Consider the following 6,760-nt stretch of genomic DNA (forward strand, 5'->3'; position numbering starts at 1 on the left):
CCGCTTTCCAAAAATAACTACTGATCAAATATTCATTTTTAAGAATCAGAATATCGTTTTGTGACAAATATTCGTTCGTTTTTAATTACAATTTTATTCATATTGAATTGCAAATCTAAAAGTTTTATAACATCAATGTAACATTTAGTCGTTATATACAAGGAACTGCATTTGCTTACAACGTAGCCTAACAACGTAGCACGTGCCGTTGATTATAGATGACATTTAATAAACGGGGCTTTAATCAACCAGATTCGCTGTAAAATTGGGATAAAGATATTTAAGAGATGTAAGAAATTTTAATTAACGTTATCACCACGCGGCATCCATGAATTAAAAAAAATGTGCAACGTTGTATTTAGGTCGCATTAAAACGCAGTATTTTTAAATTCTATTTAAAAAAAAATAATATAATATATACAGATATATATATATATATATATATATATATATATATATATATATATATATATATATATATATATATATATATATATATATATATATATATATATGTGTGTGTGTGTGTGTGTGTATATCATATATATATAAATATATAAATAAAAATATAATATATAAAAAAAATGCTCTCCGCCTGGAAATCGAACCCACCAATTTCCGATCGCAAGGCGGACACCTCGTCCACTACACCACAGCGACTGTTTGAAAGTTTCAGACAAAAATGTTGACTATTTATATACAGTTTCACCGGTTCGCGTATTTGCCCAGTCCCTGTGATCTTTTATTAGTGCCCAGTCCCTGTGTTTAGCTTTTAATTAAAATAATTAACTTTGTATTATTGGCAATAAATGTTGTAATAAATATAATAGGCACAAATGCAGTACTTATTTACACTAATTTACACAAAACATCACCACTATGCAAGATATTCTTAAAACAAAAATATATACATTGATCCGTACAATAACTGCTCCTCCCATAAGCGAAAAAAAATGCATTACATACAAGTCGCAGCTCTCCAGAGCGACGCCAATAGACCAAAATTGTATGTGTGGATGTCAGAAACAAAAAAACAGCGACTACCAATCTTTGTGACGCGCTACTGTACTAGTTTAACTCAATTTACCATAACTCAAATCGAATATCTTAATCACGTTATTCCATGTAAGTGCTTTATTTAGAGGAGGTTGTTTACTTTCATTGAGAGCCGTTAAAAATCGGTCCTTTCCTACGGGCGTCTTTGTCCAGTCAGACATTTTCCTGAAACAATCCTTTTTTACCCCCCCCCCCACCCCACACACACAATATTACAAGTAAAAGTTGTAAATATATATCAACGATTGTAACGATATTTTTACGGGAAAAAGTGTGTGTGTGTTGTTGTTTTCAAAGTTCATGAGGACCTTACCCGCCTGAAGATGCATTTTTTGATGAGCCGGGGTGTGTTTCAGTAGTCCTATTATTGTATGCAATTTCCGTTGATAACATAATTATCTTGAAGGATCTTAAATAACTTATTAAATATGGTCTGTGATGGACATTTATCATTTCATTATTTAATTTCTAAAATGTAAAACATCAATTTCTGCATATATCATTTAAGCAACAGGTCATAACGATCAGACAAAAAACGCACACCGTACACATGCAATACGTTTCGAAACACATTTTCCGATTTATGCAAAATGCTATATATGCCTACAATGGAATTCAGTAAATTAACGTTAATTGTATGCACTTCCAAAATGATAAAAGGATAACTGACGCGTAATGTAAGCTACTCACGTGAACAAAAGGACCACATACAGCGTGTTTCTGGTCAAACTTTTTATTATACCATAACATACTTAATCACGCAGTTTACAAACAACAAATTTGATAAAAATAGTTAAATTATAATCATTTTTAATGTTATCCGGGATAATGTCGATACACATTGATTTCCAGCGGTATTATAAAACAATTAAAATGTGTCGTGCACCGCTGGGAATAATATTAGAAAATAATCGCGTTAATTAACTATCGATAAATATATATTTACACTTTGCATGACATCCATTCCCGTAAGACTAAGAACGTCTTCAAAATTGACATGTCTGTTTTCAACACCACTCTTGATGTGAAACCAAACACAAAGTTGGGGTTATTTCAGAAATCACAAGTGTAACTGAACAATTTGATATCTGTTTTGCCCAAAATGCGTGGATAATTTATCAAATGCATATGTCCTTCAGATTACAATGATTAGGTATTAAGTAAAAATAATAGTAATAATAATAATACAATACCCGGTATATTATATACGTATATAAATGTATTATTAGCCTAAATTTCAGATTCGTTCTATGTTATGTATATTGTTAATGTGTTGTATAAACAAAAGATGCACTAAACAATCCTAAAAACACTAATATGAAAATTCGTTTGTTGTTTAGAAGTGCGAATGTAGGGAAGACACGCCTGACTCGTGTATTTATAGTTCTAAATTCGATGTAAAATGAGCATAACTCGTTAGTAAGAACACGAACATTAGACCTCTCCGATAATAACATATAATAAAACATTACTTTGACATTAGCTTTTATAGACGAAAATGTCAAAATTTAACACTCGAATCATGATATGATATATATGCGCATATCACACAAACACGTTCGCTGTTAGCTACTGGAAAACCCACAAAGATCCTACATCAATGTAAACTGATTACAGTCCGATTCTTGGATTATTTTGCAAATTTTAACTATAATTTATATAATTTATATTGATCCATGTTAGGAGCTACACATAGTTTAAATAAAACTTTGCATACATAAAATATGCGCAGCATAATTGTATTGTAAATTTAAGCGAAACTACAATACCGACAGTAAACAAATAGAAGCTGAATACTCCAGAACCTTAATGTGAACATGGGATGAAATAAATTAAATAAATTGGCGTTTGTAATCTATGGAACGGTATATAGGTAAAAATTACATCCTTCTTTATGACTGTGTCATGATTCTTGATGGTTCCTTCAATTTGTATGTAGACACCTGTTCATGCTTGATGACACTTACATCTTGCCTGATGACCAATGTCTATTTACATTCTGCTTCATGGTATCATTCATGTGTACAGATGCAAAATTCGCGTTCGTAAATTGCATGCTAGGTATGTGTATGTTGGTTTGTGCTGAGAGACTTGTGCAATAGGCGCAGTGCATAATTGAATCAAACATTGATTCGTTGAATACATTAACGCGATGGCAAGATGTGAGTTTCACCCAAGCGCAAAGCAACATACAATCATGCATTAAAATGATGTCAATTGACAGTCGTTCGGAAATGCTACGGACGACTACGGAAATTTACGGCGTATAACGGACATTTTATGTTATAGCAGAAATTGCGCCCCTTTGTGTGCTATTTGCATCTGAACCGAAATTAACCGCGTATTTGTATACGTAACATTTTTTTGTTAATTACTAACTATAATTTGTGTACAGTTATTTACCTTCAATAACCAAATAAGCTCTATGGATATATTTCAATATATGCTACTCATACATGTATGCAGAGCTCCAGATAAGACGCTTAAAGTCGTAAAAAAATAATACAATTTATTTAAAAAGTAGGCTTAAAGTCTGTACGCACGGTTACGCATTGAAAAAATAAAATAAGAATTCAAATTTTTTGATCATGCGTAAAACTCAATATCAATGCATATAATATAAATTTTTCATCAATGAGTTCTCACTCGTCTAGGCCCTCATTAAAATTATGAAATCAACAGCACTTTATCGTTATTATGAATTATCTTTAAAACAGTCGAAAAGCCAAACGCTTTCTATTATCTGGTCCTGTTTTCGCAAAAAGTCAGCTGTAATCCTGCAATTGGCATGAGCTCTTCTTAGACTATAAACCTAAATGCTGATATGCAAAAAAATATTCTTACCGGTAAAAAGGAATTAATAATACACTTTAAGGCTGGATTTTTTAATATAGTGTAAACCAAGATTTTGCTGAAAAAGTTATCTGGAACTCTTCATGTATGTTTAAAGGAAATCCATTACATTATTTAAAATTTACTATAGTACACTTATATTGCACCACACAAAATGCTATAAAACTATAATATTGAAGTGCACATATAAACTTTATTATAGATTGGTAGGTATTTCGTGTCAATCCCTTTAACATATGACAGAGCTGTTGGTCATTTGGAAGTCATGTTATGCTGCTTAAAGTACATATAGATGCATGGCTTAATTTCGATTAAGCAAAATAAAACACTACGTATTTGCAAAGATTCATAAGAGTCAAATATATACGAGAAGTAAGAGCGTAATCTTGCGCAGTGAGACTTGCTCATATAGAATTGAACCTCTTATTGCTTTCTTTCGAAAGGAGTTCATGTCTCCGAACTTATATGCAATCCGTCAGGTGTTTTTCTATATGCGGACTAATGCTCCATTTTAGATCCATAATTAATGAACGCCTCGATAGTTTCAAAAATTAACACCGGATTAATGTGCACCGACATTTTTTCATACTGATTTGATATAAATATTATAGAGCTGAACACAAAATACATTGAGCCCTGTTTTCCCGGCACACGCGCTTGCACTTAATAGATTGTAAACAATGACGGTTGAAATCCGTGCGTGGGAACTGTTCTGATAACCAAGAGCGACGACAATGTCCATGAAGCCTTTCATTCATAAATGTATATGCGGCGGGTGTCAAAACCTGCATCACCAACACATCAGCTCCATTATGTCCTGAATAAAATACATGAGTACCAACTGCGACTTACAAATATCAAAAACATTCACGGCAGTCAATATCCTGTTTAGGCGTACTGGTTTTAATGGCAATAATAAAGGTATTTAGTTTAAAGGGAACTAATTCAGCTTATTCAGTATAGTAGTGAAAATGGTTCGGATGTTTTCTCTTTTTTCCGAAAAGTAATTTATTCAACATACAGAAAATAAACGTGCGCCACCTGCTGTCATAATTTAGTAAATTGCATACTGCTTAGTTGCATTCCGCTTACTGCCTGTTGCCTACTGCCGTTGTTAATGACGCTTAGTAACAAAACCGATTATGACTGGTTGCATGTTGCAACAATCATCAAGTATAACCGAAAAGACAATAAGCATGTTGGAATTGTCATAAAGCACATTAGAATAAAAATTAAGCATAATGTAAAAATTCCCCATGAATGATGTAATGCTGCAACAATCATCAAGTATAAACGAATAGACAACAAGCATGTTGGAATTGTCATGAAGCATATTAGAATAAACATCAGTCAACATGTAAATATTCACCACGAATGATGTATTTTTTACCTAAATACCGTTCCATAGTAATCATATACAATGGCATGTTTCTGTTTGTTTCCTTTAGCACTTTAAACGTAAAATTAAAGTGACATGCAAATCTCAGTGATCAGGTGAACAAGTAGTTGTTATAGTATATAAATGTTTTATGATCACATACATGTATATATTTTTAAATATATATATATATTTTCCTGTGGTATGTTATCATGTTTGGGTTTTAATGTGTGATCATATTCATGCACAATCATTCATCGTATCATATCTCGCACATTGAGTCAAGGTTACGTGGTCATAAGATATGCAACCCTGGTTTCACTGAATATACCACATTGGTCCATGTTAAATGGAGCTTTGTAAGAATCTGTATTGTGACAACGTCTTGCCATGCTCAGCAGTAAACATTTATGATTTTTTTATCGAAGGGGCTTGGCAAGAATGTTGATATCAAGACATCTAGGCTCAGTTTCAATCTTGATCATTTGTTTAGACAACAATGTCAAATAATGAGAAAACTTATTTTACCCCTCGATAAATCATGTGTATGACTCATTATTGATGAAACTTGTTATATTGCTACCAGTCGACACCCATTCCGAGGATCTAGTCATTGTTATTTTGTTTAAAATGACCATGTTTGTTATTCATAATACTTGGCTGTTAAGTAATGATGTCACTACATCATGAATGTGGGATTGTATATATAACCGAGTACATTCTGCAGTTCTCATTGTTTTAGACGATTGTCCGTTTCGGTGTGTATGGATTTTACTTAAAGATTAGGTGATTACACAAGGAGTCTTGTTGTGTTATGCTTCCGTGTATATGTTGTTTAAATACGGACATCTTAAAACAAATAAACATGTAAAGGTAAGGCAAAATTACTTTGTTTAAATCTTTAGGCCATATCATAAACGTGGATTAAACATTTTATTTTGAGTCATGACATGTGGATTTGTCAGTGAAATAGATGTGATCCGAAAAATGCAAATTATTCAATCAAGTTTAACTTATCTCAGCACTCAGTCCTCCAATATGTATCAAGTTCTGATCAATGAAATATGGGATGTTATCTAAATGTACTATCAAATGATACTTATGGGAACATACATTTGTATCATCGCTGACTGTCTAAAAAGCAAAACGGTACAAAACTTACAAGAATCCTATTGAAGTGAGTTTGTGTAAATATCAGCAAATATCCTTTGCGTATTTATTTCGTGATTAATAGATCCTTGTACAGTCTCTGTGGGCTTTGAGGCCGTATTTATTGATGATTATAATGTCTTGGGTTAAAATGTTACACATTTGTAGAGTGTTTCTGTGATGGCTAAAATATATAGTGTTTACTTAACCCATGGTTTTATAGTATGTAGTGTGATTAAATATGGAAAGCCCATTAATCAGACGTTTGATTAGTTGAGGTATTTCCCTTTCTACGTGTTCGATCAAGCGTGCAATCATATTGTG

This window comes from Dreissena polymorpha, chromosome 8 (assembly GCF_020536995.1).
Source record: "Dreissena polymorpha isolate Duluth1 chromosome 8, UMN_Dpol_1.0, whole genome shotgun sequence".
NCBI classification, from domain to species: Eukaryota; Metazoa; Mollusca; class Bivalvia; order Myida; family Dreissenidae; genus Dreissena; species Dreissena polymorpha.